The following is a 24,447-nucleotide window of genomic DNA, read 5'->3' as shown; positions in this document are numbered from 1 at the left end:
GAAAAATACTATTGTAGTCAAGGATGGGTCTCTATATTCACAGAAAGAAAAGGGAATGCTAATTACTCTCACAGAGTGAGCTAGTTATGAAGTGAAGTGGACCTAGTTGGACCATCTTGCCATCTCCTGTCTTACTAGAGCCCTGAGTCAATAGGGAAAAGATCACATAAAAAGAACTCAAAATTGGCATACCCTTGGAACTGGTAAAGCACATGAAAAAGAGAAGGTTTTCACTTTTCTGTGCCTAGACAAGATTTTCCCAGTTTTTATTCCCAAAGACAATAGAAGCGCATTTGAGAGATTTGTGACTAAGAAGAAAGAAGGTGGATTGTTTTCCCCTGCTGACTTCTTTCACATTATTTAACTGCACAGACCTAATTTTTCTCTTAGGAGAATTTATAAAAAATAACACCATTTTTAATGTGCTTTATTTTAAACCTAAAAGTATCTATGTCCCAAGTAAAGATTCTAAGCTGAATCCCTATGTACCAGCTGCCAGAGACATAGCTAGAAATCTTGCTGGTGCCATGTCCATTTCTACAGACACCATTGTTTTGACTAATATAATAGGCATCAATGAGAAAATGTGAAACAAGACAATTCTCCCCCCAAAATTCTCCCCAAGACAATTCTCAGACTGGCATTTTACCTGTCTTCAGTTTATTCAGTTTTAAAAAATTATTTAATTTTAACTTTTAATTAATTAATTTTATTTTATTAAATTATTACATTTTATTTTTATTTAATTTCCTTAATTTAAAGTCATTTAGCATCAGCTGTCCCATCAGTGGTATAGGATTTTTCACTTCTGGTCCAGATGCATTATGGGTCTGAGAATCCTCATGGTGGAAGCTCTCCACCAATACAGATCAGCAACTAGTTTTCAACCTCACAAGCTAGGGTCATAGACAGGACTTGAACCCAGGGCTTGCTGACTTGAAGCTTAGCCCTCTGGCCACTGTATCCCATTCTACATATGTTTTGAGACCTCCTTTATACTGTGTTTCTTATGAAGCAATCAGGCTTGGGTACCATGTATACACAAAGTGTGTGTGCATCTGTGTCTGTCTGTCTGTCTAGCAAGTAATGACACAGAGTGTATGCAACAAGGGGCATTATGGGAGTAGAGCAGAATATTAGGACCTGGAAGAGCTCAAATAGCCACAGACATCTCAGTAAAGCTCTAAAAATGTAACAGATATTAAAAAAAAAAAGAGGATGAACTGGAAACTCTTATGCCCAGTCCAGGACTGCACAAAATGAGGATCAGAATCCCAAAAAAGCATAGGTGGAGATGAATAAGTGGAAGGTGAGGCCCCAAATACTGGAGATAAAGGCCCTGATCAGAGTGCTGTGCCTCAGCAATGTAAGGAAGGGGGAAGATACTCCAGGCAGAGGCCAAGGAGCCCCCACAGCAATAGGAGTCAATAGGGAACCCCTGGAGATTATCTAGTAGGGGGTGAGGGTGATATGGTCAACTTCAACCTGTGAATTAGGAAAATTACTTTGGTGGCTGATGAGAGGATGGATTGGACTGGAGTGGGGAGAGACTTGAGGCAGATAGCCTCACCAAAAGGCAACAGTTCAGGCATGAGGTGATGAGAGAAATAAAAAAAGGCCAGGCAGGGCTTCACAGAAAAAGATGTTATGGAAGGGAAAAGGACCCACATGTACAAAAATATTTCTAGTAGTTCTTTTTGTGGTGGCAAAGATTTGGAAATTGAGGGTATGCCCATCAGTTGGGGGGGGGGTGACTGAGCAAGTTGTGGTATATGAATATAATGCAATACTATTGTGCTATAAGAAATGATGAGCAGGTAGATTTCAGAAAAAACTGGAAAGACTTATGTGAACTGATGCAAAGTGAAGTGAGCAAAGCCAGGAGAATGTTGTAGACAGTAACGCAACATTGTGTGATGATCAACTATGATGGCCTTAGCTCTTCTCAACAATATAATGATCCAAGAAAATTCTAAAAGACTCATGATGGAAAACACTTAACCACATCCAGAGAAAGAACTAGGGAGTCTAAATGCAGATCACAGCATACTATTTTCACTTTTTTTTTCTTTCTCAAAGTTTTTTTCCTTTCGTTCTGATTCTTCTTCTACAACATGACTAATGTGAAAATATGTTTAACATGATTGTACATGTATAACCTATATCAGATTGCTTGCTCTCTTGGGGAGTTCCCCTCCCCAAGAGGAAAAAGGAAATGAGGGAGGGAGAAAAATTTGGAACTCAAAATTTTACAAAAATGAATGTTAAAGGGGCAGCTAGGTGGCAAAGTGAATAGAGGATCAGCCCTGGAGTCAGGAGGACCTGAGTTCAAATCCAGTCTCAGACACTTGACACTTAACTAGCTGTGTGACCTTCGGCTAGTCACTTAACCCTAATTGACTTGCCCTCCCCTCTTCAAAAAATGTATGTTGAAAACTGTCTCCACATATAATTGGGGAAAAATAAAATACTATTGAGGGAAAAAAAGAAAAAAAAGATTTAAAGAATTGATTTAGGGGCTGCTAGGTGGCATAGTGAGTAGAGCACCAGCCCTGGAGTCAGGAGTACCTGAGTTCAAATCCGGGTTCAGACGCTTAACACAAAAACTAGCCATGTGACCTTGGGCAAGTCACTTAACCCCAATTGCCCTCCAAAAAGCAAAAAAAAAGAATTGATTTAAAGAATACCTACATGATTTAAAGAATACCTACATCTGGAGAAACAAAAAGAAAGGGCACCTAGAAGTACCAGATCTCAAGCTATACTACAAAGCAGCAATCTTCAAAATAACTTGGTATTGGTGAAGAAATAGATTGACCAATGGAACAAATTATGTACATGATATACAGAAGCAAAGGAGCAAAGTAGCCTGGTGTTTGATAAGCCCAACATTCCCACCAATTGGAGCAAGAACCTATTATTTGACAGAAACTCTTAGGAAAAAATGGAAAGTAGTCTGGCAGAAACAAGGTCTGGATCAACATCTACATGAGAAGATAAGCTCCAAATGGGGCCAAGTCTTAGACATAAAGGATAACATAAGAAACAAATTAGAGGAGAGGGGAAGAAATTAACTGTCAGATTTACAGCTAGGGTAAGAGTTGTAGACTGTACAAAAGGTAAAGAGGATCACAAAAAGTAAAATGGACAGTTTTGATTACATAAAATTAAGAAGATTTTGCACAGACAAAATAAATGCAGCTATAACTAGAAGGGAAGGCAAATGGGAAAGATGTTGGACCAATTTTCACTAATAAAGGACTCATTTATAAGCTATGTAAGTTAGGAATTATAAGAATAAAGCCATTCCCTAGTTGATTAATGTTCACAGCCCAAGAATAGGCAGTTTTTAAAGCAAGAAAGCCAAGTTATCAATAACAACATGAATATATGCTCCAAATCATTAATAATTAGAGAAACACATATTAAAGTAACTCTGAGCTTCCACCTCATACTTATCATATTGACAAAGATGACAAAAGAGGAAAATGACAAATGTTGAAGTGGCTACTGGAAAGCAAAAATACTAATGCTGTTTTCATTCTGGAAGGCAAGTTAGAACTATATCCCAAAGTCAGTGAACTGTACATACCCTTTGAGTCAGAAATTTTACCACTATGCCTATATCCCAAAGAGATCAAAGAAAGAGGAAAAAGACACACACACACACACACACACACACATTTTTTTTTGTAACAGCTCTTTTCATAGTAACAAAAAGCCCTGAAAACTAAGTAAGTATCCATCTGCTAGGGAATGGCTACACAAATTATATTATAGAAATGCAATATAGTACCATAAGAAATGACAAGATAGAGAGTTTCAAAGGAAAGCAGGAAGAACTCTATCAACTGGAGCAGAGTTTAATATAATTTATATAATACCAACAATGCTATAAATAAAAACAATTTTGAAAGCCTTAGGAACTCTGATCAGACAATGAAAAGCCATGATTCTAGGGGATTGGAGATGAAGTAGACTATTCACCTTCTACCAGAGAGGTGATGGTTTGCATTTGCATTTTAAAATGCAAAGTAAAACATAGTTTCTGAACATGTCAAATGTGGGATTTTTTTTTTTTTTGCTTGGCAATGCATATGTGTTGGGAGGGTTTCCTTTTTTTTCTTTTTTTTTTTTGCATTCTTTCATTTTGGCAGGGAAAGTGGAAGTGGAGGAGAGAAAAAAAACAAGTGTTTGTTAATTGGGAAATGCAATAAAATTTAAATTAAAAAAAAAAGGCAATTAGATCAAAACTGCAAGATACAAATGGGGGTGGGGATGGGGTAGAGGAGAGTCCCTATCTGTTAAACAGTCATTTAAAGAGTCATTGCTCCTAACCATGGTGTCACCACTCCCAACATGTCAGACCTCCTCCCAGCATGGTCTTCTGAACCCAAGACACTTTCATGGGATTTAGAGAGGGGAACAACCTTAGAGAGTTTCTAGTCCAGTCCCCTGAAAGAACCAAAACTGGTTCAGCTATTCTCCAAACTATAGGTACCCACTTTGTTTATAGTTTTTTGCTACAATAAAAGTAGTTCTATAACTATTATTATTATTTATAATTAAATACAATTAACAATAATAATAATTGCTACAGGTATGAAATGTACTAAAGACACAACATTTGTATCATGTACCAGTAACTATGTCATCAAAAACCCTGAGATTAGATCAGATCAGTCCTAGGGGAGATCTGACTTTTGTCAATGGTACCTTTAACCTCACATACTACAAACCAGGAACAGGCAAACAGAAGACATAAATTCGTCCTCAAACCTAGAGAAGATGAAATAAGAGATGAAGTGAAAGAATTACTAAAACACAAAGAAGGAAAATTTAAAGAATCTGATGTCATTGAAAATCTTTACTTAATACAACATCTGGAAACAGGCATAACAAAGATAAGAATGTCAAAAAGCCTTCTGGGGGTTCAATGGCATGAACCCAACTAGGAGGTCACCATGTGTAACAAAACATTTTTTTTTTAAGCAATCAGGGTTAAGTAACTTGCTCAAGGTTACACAGCCAGTTATTTCTGGGTGTGGTGCTGAGTGTCTGAGCCCGGGATTCGATCTCCAGGTCGTCCCAACACTGGAGCCGGTGCTCTTACTCACTGAGCCACCTGGCCACCCCTAAGCAATTGGGGTTAAGTAACTTGCTCAAGGTTACACGGCCAGGTGTTTCTGGGTGGGTGCTAAGTGTCTGAGCCCGGGATTCGATCTCCAGGTCGTTCTGACACTGGAGCCGGTGCTCTTACTCGCTGTGCTACCATAACAAAACATTTTTAAAATCCTGCCATTTCTTATCCCCATGAATGAATGCGCTGTCCCACAATATTTGATATAAAGGAAAAACAAAACATTTTAGGGCATGCACAAAACAATATACATGGGAGCTAGGGAAACAGTAAGAATTATTGAATGAAAGCTGATGCTATCAATCTACTCTCTTATGGACAGGCATCAAATACAATCAGAGCAGAAGGGGTTTAAGAAAGCTACTGGAGATCTTCAAAACACATTGGAAGATTATATTGATATGCAGCTGGTGTGTCCCAACAACGTCCTGTGGCCCAACTAAAAGCAACAAAAAAGAAATATATGGAATGGAATAAAAAGTATATCAGACATTCTAGATCCCCTTAATCAGCAAATGAAAGTAAAGCCAAAAGGCTGATGTTATACAAGGAGACAAAGCAGCAAAATGGACAAAATCAAATGCAAAACAGAAAATTGGCGCATCAATAAAATGACGAATGAATGGAAGTAACAGTCTCATCAAGGGAAGTGGCAAGAATTGTACTTCTGTACAAAACAAGAAGGTGCCAAGGTCTGATAAGATTCATATTTATGGGCTCAAATCCTTCACAGTGCTGGCTAGAGAAATTACTAGCAAAGCATATTGCCAACTTCTTAGCAACAAACTTGATCCCACCGTTTTTAAAGATGCCACAAATGTATTACCAAAAGAAGAGAATGTTAGTGATTCTTCCATATATGGGACAATCATGTTTGTGTATTTAACACAAAGCATTCACAGCTTATACCATTCATGAAACCTATAAACACATATTGACAGAACAAAAAAGGAAATGAACCAAAATGCCCAAGCAGGGGGAAAAGCCACTTATTATCGATGCAAACATACCGAAAAAGGCTTACAGTTCCACAACATCCAGATTGCACTTATTATCAAAAAGCCTTTAATTCAGTTCTGCACTCACGACTTGTTCACATACTACAAAATACACAAAAGAAATCCAAGCATAGTGAGAACACTAGTGTATGTGATATCTGCATGGAGAAAGGATATATTGAAAACAGCACCCATACCATGTCAAGAATAAATAATATAAAACATGGTATTTTCAGGAGTCAGTTTAAGCCATTTATGATTTATGATTCTGCCTAACCTTAAATATATCATCTATATAAGAACTAAGTATAGCTTTCCAATTGAAGAGGGAGCCAAAAAAAATCTTATTAATGATTTGATGCATATGGATGCCATCAAGTGAAATGGTTCCACAAACAAACATATTAAGTAGTTTCTTCATTCCATAGAATTGTTCTCTCATGATATCAAAATGTCACTCATGCTCAGGAAGTGTACAATTGTTAATGTCTACCAAAGAAACAGACCGAAGAACAGAAGCCTGAATCAGTTCAAACTGAAAACAGTGGATGAAAGCAACACTTACAAATACCTTGGTCTCCTCTAGGCAAGACACATAAAGCATCAAGCTATCAAAGGATAAACTTATAGCTAAATACATTAAGAAACTTACTGGCATCCTGAAGTCAAAGCTCAGTGGTAAGAACACATTCAAAGCAATGAATAACTATGCAAGAGTAGCCTAAATGTATACTTTTCAGAATTATAAAATGTATCAAAATGGATTTACTAAGTAATCTAATAAAAATATGTACACAGTTTTAAAAAAACTCCACAGACTTCATAACTCCAAAGCAATTGTGGAGACATGAACACTTTGTTATGAAAAAAGAAGACAGTTGATAGAAATTCCCAAAGCATATGAGAAACAAGTAAATCAAAACGAAGCCTACCTACAAGAATACTTCTGGAATAAGGTAACATCACTTACCAAGCAATGGTAAAGTTTGACAAGAGGAACACGCCACTGGTTTTCTCGAATACAAGCCAAATGTTTTTATCTCCAGACAAAGCCTAAGAAGCAGCCTAGATCCCAGAGTAGAAGCCAGAAGCCCTCCATGGGTGACCTCCACATGCACTCAGTCAATAATATGTTGACCTAACAGCATCAAACAATGCCTTTGTAATGCCAATTTGTTTATGGAAATGGGGAAGGAAGGAGGATATTTCATGCTGGCAATTCAGGACCGGGTATTTGCCACCAGAAATTACAAAAAAAGTTATCTTTCAGGAGTATGGAGTTACTGATCAATGCAGATTCTGCAAATAAATGGTAACACATCAGAGCAGGATGCAAAATTTGAACCCCTGCCAAGCACCTAGTGAGACATGACCCAGTGGCTGGAAACATCCATCAGAAGCATGATGTCTTTCATGGACTGACAGCTGCCAAATCCCCATGCTACGAATATAGACCTCAAAATGGCCTGTCAACCAGTAAACTGTACTGAAGCCAAAGCATTATCATAGACTAAACTGTTGCCCACAATTACCTGCACGTAACATTCATCAGCAACAACTTCAGAATAATCCTTTGATTAGGCAGCCAGCAGAGGAAATAAAAGTCATATGGAAAGAACATCGGGTCCATCCGTGCCTGTTGCTGTGTGTGCCACAGGAGCTGTCCCCAAGATCCCTTCCATGAGCCTACAGATGACCTCACATCCCAACAGTATTAGGGAGTTATAAAAACAAACAACAAAAAACAGTGCTTTTATCCACTTGCGCAATCATCCATAGAATAGCAAAAATCAAAAAATCATGGCAGGATAATGCCTCGTCCCAGGACTGTTTCTATCTGAATCCCACTGAAAAAAGAGCTGAAAAGAATAAGTTGACAATAATAAGAAATAACAGTTCTGGTCTTTTTCTTAGTCAAAACTGAATCTCATTGCTTGCAAGTCATATCTCATTTGCATATAATTTACATTCCTCTCTCCCAACACATGTAGACCCGCCTCTCTCCACCTATTTCAGATCAACATTGGGACTATTTTCATATGCCACAAGTACAGTTGTGACACAGTGGGAAGAACCCTAGAATTGCTTTCAAAAGGGCTGGGTTCAAATTCTGGATCTAATACTTAACTGGCTACATTGAAGTTGCTTCTCTATTCTGAGCCTCAGATTTCTCTTCTGTACAATGGGGCTAATAGGTCTCATCATCTTTATGGGGAAAGCTGTTTGCAGTCCTTAGCACCCCACAGACATGACTTATTGTCACAGTATAGGACTCTGCTTTGTAATAGCCGAGTCTCCTCGCCATTTTAGGGGAATGGGGTTGTATTCAGAGGCCTAGACACTGGGCCCTTGGGGTCACAGATATAGTCTCAGTTTTCCTCATCTCCCCTGGTCACACTAGGGGTCAGTCTCACAAAGGTGCCAGCCCCCTACTGCAGCAAACACCAGCCTTTGATGAATTAAAAAGATGCTGCCAACTTCATTACACTGTAACCCTTCCATAAAGGAAGGGCAGAGCTGATTAACGAGTGCATAATTGGGGCCTGATTGATGGTTCTCTCCCTCACTGCTAAAGTCTGTATATATAATTATTTTGCCTTGGGGCCTAATTTTGTCACTGTTAGTTTCCACTTTTGCCATCAACTGAAATTTGTAGACAGGCCCTGCAGCCTCAAAAAAGGTCGAAATGGACTAAGCCCAAGGCCCCAGATGTGTTGCCCACAAACGGCCAGCAGACTTTGCAGCCATTTCATGGCTTAACGAGGAAATGATACTTTGATTTGCCAGCCACCGTGACATCAATCTTGTTGGACGTGGATTCCTGTGGCATCACCTACTGATTCCACCGGGATTTTTGAATTCAACATCAATTTGTTATAAACCTACAAGAGACTGATCCTTTTCCCAGTCAACTTTCTTCCCTGCCCCCACCATATTTGAAGCAAGTAAAGCCTTGGAGTTCTTTCTTACAAAACTACCATCAAGGCATAATTTCATCAAAGATGTAAGATAAAAAAAAACAGAAGCACCCATAAACACCCTCCCTCCCACTAACCCAGATACTGCCCAGGAATTATAAAGGAACAAAAACAAGAAAATACATGAAATCAAGCCATCATGACAAAATATTTCAACCTCCTTGAATCAATCACTCAGTATGTGTGTGCTGATTTTGTAAAAAGACATTGGTCTGTGGGAAGGCACACATATAGAATCACAGCCATATGAGCTCAACTCTGGCCATATCAATCCCTGGGTTTCAACCACATCTCATTAAGCCTCCAGCTCATTATAGTCACAAGAGTGACTCACAAAACATAGACCAATTTTAATAACCAATCTGTTTGGGGACAATCCTTCAAGTTGGGTCAGGAAACTAGCTCCCTACTAGGAAGCAGAAAAAATGCTACTAAATCACCATTCAAAAGATTACAGTTCTTGTAGTCTTATTAAAAGAAGACAGACTATTTTTATCTCCCCCTCTACTACAATAATAACTTTGATCCATATTTTGGTGACCCTCTTTTTTCCCCCAACACCGGAGAAGCAATGCTTCTAATATATGAGCCAAGATATACAAATCTGCCCTCTGAAATTCCCTTTGTTGGTTTCTCCTTACCGAGAGCTCACTGGCTTATGAATCATGGGATGATTTGAAGAGACTTTCAGTCAAAGCTCTGTAGTATGCCAGTGGGCACAGGCCAAGAGAAAAAAAAATAAAGATTGATATTTGCCCTCTCTTCTTATCTGCACTTGATTTATAAGTCAGTGGGAGTATGCAGGAGAAATAAAGGCAAAGACCTTGATGCCTCCCTGTGGAGAATATGCACCATTTGGATTGAAGGCATGAAAGAGGGGAAATTAATGGTAAGCTGTTCATCTGTCACGACTGCCAGGCTGATGGTTTTGCAGAGAAGGCGAGGACTGTGTGACATGCCCTCCAGTGAAGGGCAAGGCTGTCCGCTGTTCTCATATTAGAAACATAGTGCTTTTGATTGCAGAGGGATTTCAATTCAAATCAGACTGTGCATTGGGAAGATGGATATTTACACAAGCCTACTGTATTTCCTTTAAGTAGAAACTTGTAGAATTGAGCTTGTTCCAGGCAGAAGGGGAAAAAAAACCCAAAGTTCATAAAGTAAAACCTCCTGCTTACTAATGTGAGCCTGCAGTTGTCAGTGGAGATGTCAGTGGGATGGCTGGCTCCTGGAGAGGCAGGCACAGCCAAGAAGGACAGCCTCTCTGGAGGGCACAAAGCACAGAGAGGGATGACAGAGGAAAGCATAGGCTGAAGGTGGCTTGTTTCCCCCACCAGATCAGGAATGCCACAACAAAAATAGCTTGAAGAACATGCTTAGCAGGAAGAATACAAAATCAGGCAGAAAAGTTTCACCTCATGGGGAAGCTCAAGAAAAATCCCATTGCCTTGTTATTGAGGTGACGTGATGCCGTCAACAAATGCCAGGGTTTGTTATATTAGCAGAAGAGTCTATGCCCAGAAAGAGAATATGGGGTGAGGGCTAGGGGTGCGGGAACATCAACTTTAATGGCAGAAATTCTACAAATCTTTGTGAATCTAAAAACATTGCAATGTTTGCCATTATTTGCCAATTTCCAAGTCAGCCAAATTCTTTTCAAAAGAGAGAACGTTTTTGTTTGGTTTTGGTTTTCCCTGACATTTCTGCTTTTCAGTTGTCTTTAGGACTAAGTCAAGGTTTCCTTACAGTTGAACAAAGAGGAGGAAAAGAGGTTATTGGCACTGCTTAAAGGAGCTGAGAGCAAAGAAAGGAGGTGGATAGGACAGGAGCACACAAGTACCTTTTGATTTGGAAACTATTGGAAGCCCCTACCATGTTCTAGTGAAGGAAATGTTGGTGACAGAAATTAAGTGGACCTGGACACAGAAACACACAGTTACTCTGGTTGCATTTTTTCCCCTAAAACCCATGATATGTACAAAATAATATAACAGAAACTATATCTCAAAGCCTATTTTAATTCAAATCAACAATAAATATTTGACTTCTGTTAGTCAAATAGGAAGATCCGCTTTAGGCTTCACATAAACCAAAAGGTTCCATGGAAGCAAACTCCAAGCTCTTGAATCTTTGATTTACGTTTATATAGAAATGTTCTTTTTTATCATTGGTAAAATGAGGGTGCTAAATTAAATGAGTTCTACAGCCTTTGGCAGCTCTGACATCCTCTGTTCCAGGGACTCACACAGCTCTGAAATGCTAAGTTTTAAGGTCTCATAGTCTGAAGATTTTATATTCTGAGACACCTTCCATCTCAGTCATCCCACTCTGGAGTTGGCTCGATGTCTGACATTCCAGAGGATGTCATCTCATCTCTCCAAGCCTCAGTTTACACACCTATACAATGGGGGGAAGGGACAGGAAGGAAGTGTACTAATCCTGTCAAGAACTTTAAAGAGCCTGACAAACCTTAAGGTCATGCTGATGCTGAGGCTTGGATGGTCACCTCTATTTCTGATATTCCAGGATTTGCTAGCTTCTACCTTGAAGAAGGTAATACTTCCATTATAAATATATTTACTGAAAATCCAGGTCCCAGTAGTTCAGCTCTCCCTGTGTAGCAGCAAGCACCCCATCATCCCCAGGGTGGCTGCCAACACAGGTTTTTGGATCTGCTTTGTTAAAGGAAAGCAACTCAAAATGGGTTAACAAGCTTACTTTAATCAGTCAAACAAATATTGTTTACCTAGTTCAGGGGAAAAAGGTCAACACCCCGAACTTCAGAGTATACAGACAGAATTATCAAGACAGAAACAGATCAAATAGACAGGTTTCCAAATTGTCCAACCATTACATCCATACCAAATCAACATCTGGGTTTTTCAAAGCCGGGGGGCTCTCAACAATGGCTTCCCAGAGTCTCATCTGATCAAATCACAGAACACTTCTCAAAGTGAGCCCCAAAGCAAAGTCTCACATCAGGGATTATATAGCCTTCTCCTGGCTCAGAGAATGTAAGGACCTTCTTGACCCACTGGCCAATCAAAAATTATCTACTGAAAAACAAGCCTCCCACCCCAGGCTCCAGGTGCAGTTTAGCCTAAGGGCAGGGAAGATTTTACAAATTTACATTCCCATTACACCCTGTCAGACACTTTGCTTTCTCTGCTTTCACCTGAAACTCATCCCCACAACATGACACCTTCGGTGTCCATTTCCTAAATCTGGAAATGCTGTCTTCCACAGCAGTGACCTAGCCATCAACACTCACCAAGCCCTGTTCTCTTAATGAACCATTTCCACCAGTTTCCATCTCAGCCTCTTTACCTCTTTCCCTTTTCTTTCTGTGCAGATATGTTTATTGCACTGGGTTCTAAGATGCCTAAAGCAGAGACTTGACTATTTAGTCGATATTATTTGACTTTGAAAAAGCCCCCTAAACTGTCCCCTCTTGAGGCTGTATCTCTCTCCCAAATCACATACAGTAAATGTGTAGTTACACGCAGACCCCACATGTTTTGCTAAAGCCAGAACACAGTCATTTGAACAGCCTGGCACTGCCTTCAGATGAGTCTTCACATAATTGAGGCCAATGGTAGGTTGGTCTCTGGCCCTGCAATCATCCTCCAGGCCCTGGAAAATGTTTGGTTATTGTTATTGTTATTGACTAGAGGAAAACACATCAGAAACCAGGCAAGTGGACATATTCAATGCTTTGTAGTTCTCAGAACTAGGCCACAGGAATTGAGAAGAGCTCCTTCTGCCAGCTGGGTAGAATGCTAGCAAAGTGGAGAGATTGCCTTTCCATATAGCCATGCAGCCCCTCCTGACAAGAGGCAGCATGTTCACATTTGGGGATTGGTGCTCCTGACCTGGCTTTGCCCTTCATGTGTGGGAACTCTGGCAAGTCCATCCACTTCCTTCCACCTCAGCTTTCTCATCTGTCAAATGGGAAATTTCACTGGTATCTTCCCTATGCCACCAGACTTTTTCTTGTTTTTTTTTTATCCTTTAGTCTGCACCTGTGACTTCATCCATAGAGAAAGCTCCCAGAAAGGAAATTCACGCATACCAATGCAAACATGCAACTCAGAGTCTCCAAGAGTTGCCTGGGGGTAGTGACAGGCTAAGTGACTTGCTCAGAGTCACACAGTGTGTGTTAAAGGGAGGATTTGAACCTTGTAAAGTGCTATGCCCTGATGATAGAGGGAATCTCAGATGCCATCTGGTCTAACCTTCGCATTTTCCAAATGAGGAAACTGAGGTCCAAAGCAGTTAAGTGACTTGGCCAATATCACACAGGAGGTAGGTGATAGAGATAGGATTGTAACTCAGGCCAACCAGCTCTGAATCTAGCTTTCTTCCCACTATAGCACATGACCTAGTCAATAAAGGTTGTTTAATGCTGTGGGAACTTCTGGGGAATGACATTCAGGATCTGTACAGATTTTGAATTTATCTGTAAAGAAATGAAATAGTCAAATCATCTGAGTTTCTTAGAGCCTGATTTGAACAAAGAAAAGCTCAAAGGATGATGGGCAAATTGTCTTTGAACAGAAAAAAATGCTTTAACCCCAAATTTTAGTCCTAATTCCACTCTGTTTGAGGCAAAGTTAAGTGACTTGGCCAGGGTCACACAGCTAGTGTCTGAGTCCAAATTTGAACTTGGGTCTTCCTAACTCCAAGGCTGGTGCTCTATACACTGCACCATCCAGCTGACTCCTCCCCCTTACATCATGTGTATACATCATGACAGACCTAGGGCCAGAAATGCAAGTATATGATTCTACCAAAGCATTCCCTTGATGGCTCTGGCTGGTGAATGCAAAATTCTGCCAATAAATAGAATGAGAATCACAAATGGTGTATCTGTCACACCTAGAGTGTTATTAGTTCATTTCCAGAATTAATCTTGCAATCGCTCATTATATGTCTTTCCTATATACACAACTCGATTTACACTAAACAGTGTAATCCTTTGTAAGCAGATTTGATTCATTCAACATCATAATAACCACAATGTGTATTTTTCTAGGTCTTTAAGGTTTCCAAAATATTTCTTCACTCCCATCCCCTTACAGGTGTGTGTGTGTGTGTGTGTGTGTGTGGTGAAGAGTAAACTAATTGTCCCTCAAAATAATTTCATATATATGTGTATGTGTAACGTTATATGTGTATGTCTGCACACACATCAAGCATGCTGAGGTCTGCAAAACACCTTTTTCACAACCACCCTGCAGCCCGAAGGCCTGGTCGTACATATGGAAAGCCAGGCCCACAGCCTCAACTTTCCGTCACACTCCAGGGCACTCAGGATCCAGGCTTGGCAGTGTGTGAGCTGTCAGCTGACTGAATGACTGGCAGGGCTTTAAGCATTAAGAAAAATCAAGATTTAACCCTTGGGTAGCAAACGTGGTTCTGACTCTAAACCAATTCAATGAGCATTTAGCTAGGGGTTGGCAACCCAAAGATAAAACTGAAGCATTCCTCGACCTCATGGAGCTTCCATTCTGTTGGGTCATCTGTATGTGTCCGGCTCCCCAAGGAAGGGATGGTGTTTTCTCCTTCCTCTGGCTACATCCCCACAACCCCTCACCCCAGTGGCTAACATATTGCCGATGCAATATGAGTTCAATGAAAACCTGGTACATTAACCCAGGTTAAATGAAACAATCTGTCTGGAGTCAGCCCAGGGAGCAGACTACTTCCCATAGGGCTGAAACTCCCAAAAGAAGAAAAAGGATTTCATTTTTTAACACTTTAATCTGACAGACATATCATGGGATAAATCCCCTTGCCATACCCAAGGCTGGGAGCCTAAGGCATTAAGTCCCACAAGTTGGGCAAGGTTGCCACTGTTGTCCATTACCCACTTAAGGCTTGGAGTGGCCCAGTGGGCAAAGGGCTGCATTTGGAGTCTGGGGGTCTAGATTAGAATTCCCTTCCCCAAAGGCAAATCTTTTCATTTCTCCAGGCCTCTCTTTCCATGTTTGCAAAATAACAAGATTGGTCTATCGAAATAACTAAGGCCTCTTCCAGCTCTGGGTCTATTATCCTCTGATGGGAAGCAAAGGGATAACCAGATAACCATGCACCTGTGAGTAAATTCAGTTTGAGGGACACAGCAGCGGAGAGGTCAGTCTGAGGGGGGAGAGCAGGAGGTGGCTTGTGGGTTGTGTCCCAGAGAAACCAGCAGGGAGATTTCATCCCATGGCTTCAGAGGACCACAACACAGCACATGAGGGACACTGGCCAATTCGTGGAGACAGCCTCTCTTCCCTGTTAGTACCCAGGGCAAAGTCCTGTTTGCCTAGTGCTAGTTTCATCTCTGTTGCTAGGAGCTTCTCAAACCAACGTTTTTATTGTTGTTGAGTCCTTTCAATTGAGTTCCATTCCTTCTGGCCCCATTTGGAGTTTTCTCAAAGATCCTGGAGTGGTTTGCCATTTCCTTCTCCAGCTCATTTTACAGATGAGGAAACTGAGGCAAACAGAGTGAAGTGACTTGCCCAGAGTACTCAGGAGTCTTCTTCATTCCAAGCCTGGTGCTCTGTCCACTGCAGTGCCACCTAGCTGCCCTAGGGAAAAGCCCTATTTGCTTCAAGCCAGTTTGGGTTAGCAGAACCCAAGTGCTTCTCAAGCCATAAATCATTCTGTAGAGGTTAGCTGCTATTATTGTTATTATCACTACTGCGCACATATGATAGTACTCTGAACTGTCCCTCTGAGGAGTCCAAAAGTGGGGTGCTGTCATTTCCCAGCCTGCCTCCTCTCCCATGGCCACCATTTAAGCGCTGTGGCTACCAAACTAACTCCTCTCTCTCTCTCTCTCTCTCTCTCTCTCTCTCTCTCTCTCTCTCTCACACACACACACACACACAATTGCGGAGGTTCCCTTCATGGCAATCCGGAGGGGAAAGAGCCTAAGGCTGGTACACAAGGACCATGTCATTGCAAAGACTCAGAATGTGCAGCATGGAATCCCCAGCTTGCAGACTACTTCAATGAAAGCCACATGAGAGGGACACATCTGCGGGAGGAGAGCTTGGACAAAAAGCAATCGCAAGAGCTCAAATAAAAGACAGATGCAAACATGAATGATAGGCTTTCATTTTCAGCTGCTTTAAAAAAATAATCCACTGTCATAAATCACAGAAAAGCCAACACCAAAGTTCCAAGAGCCTCTTTTTTATCTCATCAGAAATGTCACCCCACAACATGCAGGTCTCAGACAAATTACCAGTAGCAAAAAATAGCCCCACAAAGACACACACCGCACCTGTGGGTGCCATTGGCCCTGCTTTTCCAGAAGGACAAGAGGGGGGATCCCCAACTATCTCACCATTTCCACTCCCATGCTCCAGGATGCAGCAGATATTCAATAAATATCTGAATCCTACCCTGCTCTGTTGCAAGAGAACCTTTTTTAACTTGGGGTTCAGAAGAAGTGAGTCCCAAACTGCTATCTCTACTTTGGCAAATGCGGCCATCTTTCAATGCCAAGCTCACCCTTTCCCTCCTCCATGAGGCCCTTTTCTGATCTTGTCAGAAATGGAACCACCAGAGTGCTTTGCTCATGCCATGCACATGCCCCATTCTCACTGGGTCCATGTGGTTTCAGAGGCAACATCAGGGCACTAGTTGGCATTCCAGAAATGCTTGTGGAAGAGATGGGACTGAGCCCAGCAGACTGCCTGGGGGATCAGGGAACCCATCTGGCATCCAGGACACTACTCAGAGCTGCCCCATGCTGAATATTCGCCAAACAGTAACCAACAGATCTTTGTGGTGCCAACAAGAGAGCTCTTAGCACTAATGTCTGTTACGCAAGGGCAGGGCCTCAACTTAGCAAAACTTCACTTTGCCAGCAGCAACTAGCCTGGTGCTCCTCACTCAGCAGGGAGCTACAAAACATCTGGTGAAGGAATAAATGAATGAACGGATGAACTGAATGGAGAAAAACAGAGGGAGATGCTATGAACCAGGACTTGGGAGTTGGAGGCAAAAGTCATTATTGGTGAATAATGGACAGCCAGGATTCCAGCAGATCAGAGCCCTGTGGCCAAACTGGCAGCACAGGCTTCAGCGTCCTAAGAGCACCAGAAATCTGGTCTCTCTTTTATTTTTCTATGCTGTTGCTGTGAGTCAGTGTCATCTTTATGCAAACTGCTAAGGTAGTCCAGTTTGTCTATAGACCCCCAGCCTCCTTCTATGATGCTCATCCCCATCACCTTCTGGACCCAGTACCTTCCCCTAGAAGAGTTCTGATTTCGGTCCTTTGGCAAGCATAAGTGGGTGAGTGTGGCCATGTCACAGAAGGACAAAGGCCATGGAGTCAGGAGAGCTCTGGCCTCAAATCTCAATTACCACAACACTTACTAGGGTGCCATCCTGTACAAATGGCATCACTGCTCTGGGTCTCCATTTCATCACCCAGAAAACAGGGACTGTTGTGCTACCTTGAAGGGCTGTCTTCTGAAAAGAACTAATGAAGTCAGGAGGACCCGAGTTCAAATCTGGCCTCAAACACTTACTAGTTGTGTGACCCTGGGCAAGTCACTTCACCCCTATTACCTCCAAAAACAAAACAAAAGAAGAACTGATTGCCTGAAAAATCAAGGTTTAAAACCCTCTTTGAACTTATTTTTTCCTATAGCCTGGCACCCTTTTTCTTTAGACAGCCCTTTCAACAACTCCATGTTCTGAGTGCCATCCTGGTACCCCCTGCCCTTCTGCTTGCTACTGGTCTAGAGGTTTCCCTTCTCTCCTCCATCTCCCAATAAAAACTGACCCAGTGAGAGGTAATATGGTTTAGCAGGGAGTGTTGGATTTGGTCTCAGGAAGAACCGAGTTCAGGTCCTGCTTCAGCCCTGTACTACTTCCAAGACTTTGGCCAAGTCGCTTAACCTATGTGGCTTCAGTGGGGAGGTGGGTAGACTCAATGATCTCTAGAGTCCCATTTAATTCAAAATCTTGCATTCTGAAAGTCCCATCTAGAGACTTAAGATTCAGAGCTGGAAAGTACCTTAAAGGTAATTTTACCCAACTGCACCATTTAACATATGGGGAAACTAAGGCCTAGAGAATTAAAATCATCTCAATGTCACACAACTAATAAGGGGCAGAGCCAATCTTTGTCCAGTTCAAGTGGTTCAAGCAGATTCTTTTGGTCTGGTGATTAGAGTCAATTTCAAGGAGCGATTCCTGAAAAAGCTCCTATCAGTGATTAGGTAGGACCTTGTACACTAGCTAGGAAGCATCTGTATTTTAATAGGGGCCTTCTAGAAATATGTGCCTTAATGAATCTCTAATGTTGGGATTTTAGGTACCAAAGAAGTACAATGAGGATATGTTGGGGAAGGCAAGGAGGCTTTTCTAGTACTCTCAAATTCCATCACAGGTAGCTGCCAACTCTTCCTTCCAAGGCATAGCACTAGGTAAGATCATTAGCTGTAGATTCAGAGGAGCTAGATTCAGCCCTGAGACCCACTCCCTGCTGCCTGAACATCCTGGGGTAAATCACTTAACTCATTGAGACCTCATTTTCTTTCTCTATAAAACAAAGAGCTTAGACTAGCTGCTATCCAAGGCCTCATCCAGCTGTGAATCCTAGCAGGTAAAGGCACAGATTTGCTCCCAGATCCAGAAAAAGAATTTAGGGCTCTTGGCCCAAGTACCACCCTCCCCCCCTCTTTCCCTTCCTGAAAACCTAAATATGCCAAAGACCAATGCATCAAAATACCATCAAAAAAGCAAGTAATCTGGAGGTAAGAGATAATTAGACTTCACACTGAAAAAAGCTCTGTGACTGAACATTTAAGATCAGATTTTCAGATTCTCAGAATGTAAGAACTAGAAGGGAGCTCTGAGATCATCCAAGCCAACTCTAACTTGAAAGAGGAGGAAACTGAAGTATAGAGAGGGAAACTGGCCAAGCCCCACAGACTGGAAAGAGATAGAACTAAAACTAGAACTAGCAACCAGGTCTCCTGACTCTCTGTGCTCTTGCCATGTACTCTTCTACTTGAGCCATCAGAGTAAATATACTTTTTTTTGGAGGGGGTAAGGTAGGGCAGTTGGGGTTAAGTGACTTGCCCAAGGTCACACGGCTAGTTTTGTGTTAAGTGTCTGAGGCCGGATTTGAACTCAGGTCCTCCTGACTCCAGGGTTGGTACTTTATTCACTGTGCCACCTAGCCACCCATCATGAGAGTAAATCTAGATATGACTCAGGAGTATATGTGGTGTTCAGGGAGGACTAGCACCTCTGGTATGAGGGCTTGCAAAGCCCTTTTCAGGACTGCTCATTTGCCTTTGGTGTCTACCTTGACCCAACTCTCACCGGTGGCACCAAGAAGCATGCACAGAAGACACACTCCAACAAAACCACTTCAACAAAAAGGCTAAACCAAGTTGAGAGCAATGAATGGGCCTCAAAACCATTTATGAGCTAGGGAAATGTCTACCCCCAAAATGCGAAGACTTCCCTTGGTGGATGAGAACAATTTATTCCAATGGCCACAAAGGAGGCTGAGGTAGGCACTGTGGAGTACAGAGCGTGGTCAGACATCCAAGACACCAATGTCATCCACTGCATCCCAGGCAATCACCAGTCATCTTGACTTTTGTCTTGCCACTGGACTTGGATGACTCAGGAAGGGAGTAAGGCTGGTGACTTTGTGCAGCTCTGCCTCATTTAATCCATCTCAAGCACAAGTCAAGACATCACTCCATGATGTCATTGGTCCTCTTCAAGTATGAAGGACGAACAACAACCAATATAACTCAAAGCAGGGAAGGTTATCTAGCATAGTGAATGAGAGGCTCCAAATCCCTTTTGGACAGCCAAAATATCCAAATAGGACAAATCTAGTGAAGTGAAATTCAATAGGAATAAATAGAATGTCTTATACTTGGGCTCACTAAGTCACTTTCTTTTGGCACAAGATGGAGAAGGAAGGACTAGACAGCAGTTTATCTGAAAAAGATCTGAGGGTCTTAGTGAACAACAAGTCCAATAGAAGTCAAGGGCAGGAAATGACATCCAACAAAGTCTATTCAATCTCATGGTCATGCTAAATATAAGTCAGTTGAGAGGAAAATTTGGGGAAAATGGGGGCCATCACTTAGAAGGATTAGACTTGTTCTGATCAACTCACAGTGCATAAGTATGAGCAAAGGGTCGAAGTTGAACCCCACAAATGGCATCCGTGGAAAGATTCACTTATTTGACAAAAATGAACATTTTGGAGAAGATAGAAGTGTGGACCAAATGAGCTTTGAGGATACTTCTAAGGTCTCATTTTACGGCTCTATGTGAAACTGACAAAGGCACTTGAACAAGTTTAAGGACTAACAATGGGAGACAGCATGGAATGGTTATGGGACAGCCTGCTTTGGAGTCCCAAAGAACCTAACTCAAGTCCTTCCTCTGACACAAATGGCTGAAGGACCTTACAAAAGTCACTTAACCACTCAGTTTCCTTTGCTGGATCTTCATCTAGGGAATGCCCACAAACCATGGGTGTCCCCAAGGCTCTGTCCTGGGCCCTTTTTTTTCTTCTTATATGCTCACTTGGTGATCTCATCAGCTCCCATGGATTCAATTGCATCTCTCTAGATAATTCCTAGATTCTGACATCCAACCCTAACATCTCTTCTGATCTGGTCTCTCATCACCAACTTCTTATCAGACATCTCAAACTCAACATTTTTGAAAGAAAATTCATTATCCTTCCCTCTAAACTCTCTCCTCTCCCAAACTTTCCTCTTGTTGAAGCAGGCATTACTATCCTCCCAGTCACTCAGGCTCCTAATTTAAGTATCATCCTTAATTCCTCATTTACATTCAACTCGCATAATCAATCTGTTGCCAAGTCTTGTCATTTCTTCCTTCACAACATCTCTTCTGTATATCTCCTTCTCTCCTCTATCACTGCTGCCTCCTTCCTTGGTGCAGGCCCTCACCATCTCCTACCTAGACTACTGCAGAGGCCTGGCAGTTGGGTTCTCCTTTTCAAATCTCTCCCCACTACAATCTGTTTTCACTCTGTTTTCAGTGATCTGCCTAAAGTGCAAGTATGACCATATCACCCCACTCCTTCAATAAACTCCAGTGATCCCCATTGCCCCCAGAATCAAATATACCATCTTCTGTTTAGGTTTTAAACCCCTTGTAACCTAGGCTCCTACCTGCCTCTTCTTACTCAATATTCCCTTTTATGTGCCCTAAAATCCAGTGACACTGGCCTCCTTGCTGTGTTGAACACAACACTCAATCTCCAAATTCTGTGCCTTTTCCTTGTAAGTTCCCCAGACCAGGATTGTACTCCCTTCTCATCCCCATCTCCTGGCTTCCCTAACCTCCTTCAAGATAGGTAAATCCACACCATTTGCAAAGGCAAAATGCTACAGACATTGCCTCCTATATTCATCTTGTATGTACCAAGTTATTTGAATGGTGTCACCTCCATTAAACTGTGAGCTCCTTGAGGGCATGCCTGCATTCCTTCCTTCCTCCCTCCTTTTCTCCCTTCCTTCTTCCTTTTCTTCACTTCCTTCCTTCTTTCTCCCCTCCCTTCCTTCCTCCCTCCCCTCCTATCCCAAGTGCTTAGCACAGTTCCTGGCACATAGTAAGTGTTCCACACCGGCTTAGTGACTGCCTGCCTGACTCAGAGACCCCAGGAACCAGTGAGCTTAGAAGCTTCCACAGAGCTGTTGATCAGCGTTTGAAGAGAGCACTTCCTTGGCCTCCGAGGTTCGCCATGCCAGAGAAATCACTAGTCTAGACCCAAAGGATAAATAAATGCTTTTGTTTTTTTCCTTCTAAAGCAGTTTTCGTTTTCTTTATGCTCCAAGGTTCTCCAGTGAGAACATGCGGCTCTTCAATTTCCACAAAGAAAAACAAACGCAGCCTATTTACTGAAATCATTTACCTCTCGGCAGGTATTTCGGAAAACTCCCGCCTGCAATTATGGTGTTTTATTGATGATATTGAACTGGACTGTGTAGATTTTAGCATCTCTTGCATGTTTACATGGAATATTCTGAAGCAGCAATTAAAATAATTAAGGAGGGTGAAGAAATCTTTAGCATGCAACAAAGATTTCTGCAAAATGTTAATTTCTGTCAAATAAGTGAATCTATGCACAGATGCCTCCTGACAGAGGCTGTGATTTTGGAGTGCTTTGCATGCCAAATAACTTGTTTACCCCCTCAATGTTGGCCAAGTTTACTGTCAATTTACAAATAATTTCCATTTTGCTGTTTATTCCGCTGCCTTTTGATGGATATGTCTTCCAGACTTTTTATCTTGCATGTAGACAAACTAATTAATATTTTCCCTTCAGGCAAATATTTTTTTCTTAGATCTAAATGTGGGTTAGATTCTTCTTCGTTTCCATATGCTTTGTTCTGTCAATCATCCCAGTTCTGTGTTGCTAAAAACGTACCTCGATGGATGTCAATTTCTACATTTTGCAGATTTCATGCACACACACACGTAGCCATGAATAGTTGTGTTTAGGGGCAAAAACACCTCAAATTCTAATAGAAATACAAGGCAGAAAAGGTCATAATGGAAGTGGGGTTATTGTGCTCGTCATTATTCATGAGCAGTCCTTCCTCTGTTGTAGTGAAATCATAACTAGAAATATTACATGCTAACTGCATGGGTACCTGGGTGAATCATGTGAACATCCCATAAGGAGTCTCATAGGCTGTAAGGGACATTGGAGATCATCTCTTCCACACAATTGCTCAGATGGGCAAAGAAACATGAAAACACACCCACATAATCAGACATACAGACAAGGTAAAATTCAGACCCTAGAGAAGAACTTGGCAAATACTCGCCAAAAATCTTCAGTCAGGACCGAGACCAGGTGATTTTTAGGTGAGTTTAGAATACACTTTCAGTTCCACTGCACTCAATTCAGCAAGCATTTATTGGGCAATCACTGCGAGCTAGGTGTTGTGCTGAGTGTTGGGGATTCAAAGACAAAAATAGTCCTGTCCTCAGAAAGCTTACAGTCTACTGAAAAGGAGGCAATGTTAGAAAAAATGGCATCCCCCTACCTGCCCACACCTTGTTTCCCCAGTGCACATGGATCTGTGTAGCTGTTGCCCAACACAATGTAAATGTCCCTAACATCAAGCAGAATGCTAGGTCCTGAGTATACAAGGCATTCCCATTTAAGGAAACCCTCTCCCTAAGCAGAGCTGTACCAGCCAGCCAAAATCTCAGAGAGTTGCCTGATGCCTCAAGTGTTTAAATGACTTGCCTAGGCTCACACAGTTCAGATAAGCAGAAAAATCTGTCTCTACTTCTCTCTTGTGGCCCTACTGATGCTCTTCTCACAATGACACTGAACTCCCATAGAAATGTGCTGGTAAGTGATTAACAACCAGCTCTCAAGAAAAAGTGCCCACAGCCCACTTTGAAGTTTCACCTGCATTATTAACATTTCTTAAGTCTAGAGTCCCAGGGGTGGGAAACTGCAGCCTGGAAGCTACATGTGGCTCTCCAGGCCCTCAAGTGTGGCCCTCTGACTGAATCCAAACTTCACACAACAAATCCCCTTATTACAAGGATAAAACTTGGACTCAGTCAAAGGGCTGCCCTTGAGGGCCTGGAGGGCCACGTGGAACCTTGAGGCTGCAGCTTCCCCAGCCCTAGATTAGATAATCAACAAAGCAATAACTCAAACTCCGAGCTGTCAGATTTGCTGATTTCTGAGACGGACAGGCACACAAGGAACAATCGGCTCTCCTGAGCCGGAACCAAGTGGGTTCTAGCACCCTCCTGAGACTCTGGGCCTTGTCACTGGTCACTCCTCCTTGCCTGGATCACTCTCACTCCTCACATCCACCTTCTGGCTTCTCTGGCTCTGTTTGAGACAAAGCTCATGCTGCCTTCCACAAGAAGCTTCTCCAGGCCTTCCTCTGAGATTTAGATCCTCTAAGTACACAGTAGATGAGGAGCTCCTTGAGGGCAAAGACCTTGTTCCTACCTTTATCCTCATCCCCAGCAGACTGCCTGGAGCTTAGTCACTGCTGCACGCATACTCCCTTGACTACTGCCTTGCCCGGGCTCGAATTCTTAAAAAGAACTCTGTCCTACCTCCACCCCACCAAAGCTATTTAACAGTTCTTTAATTATCACTGTGGGGCACCTAGGTAGTGCTGGACCTGAACTCAGGAAGATTCGTTTTCCTAAGTTCAAATCCCGCCTCAGAAACTAGTTGTGTGACTCTGGGCAAGCCACTTCACCCTGTTTGCCTCAGTTTCCTCCTCTGTAAAATTAGGTAGAAAAGGAAATAGCAGATCAATCTAGC

Source organism: Petaurus breviceps, unplaced genomic scaffold (assembly GCF_028583685.1).
Source record: "Petaurus breviceps papuanus isolate PSGF00001 unplaced genomic scaffold, PetGlider_PUasm1.0 90459, whole genome shotgun sequence".
NCBI classification, from domain to species: domain Eukaryota; kingdom Metazoa; phylum Chordata; class Mammalia; order Diprotodontia; family Petauridae; genus Petaurus; species Petaurus breviceps.
This window is presented reverse-complemented; position numbering follows the sequence as displayed.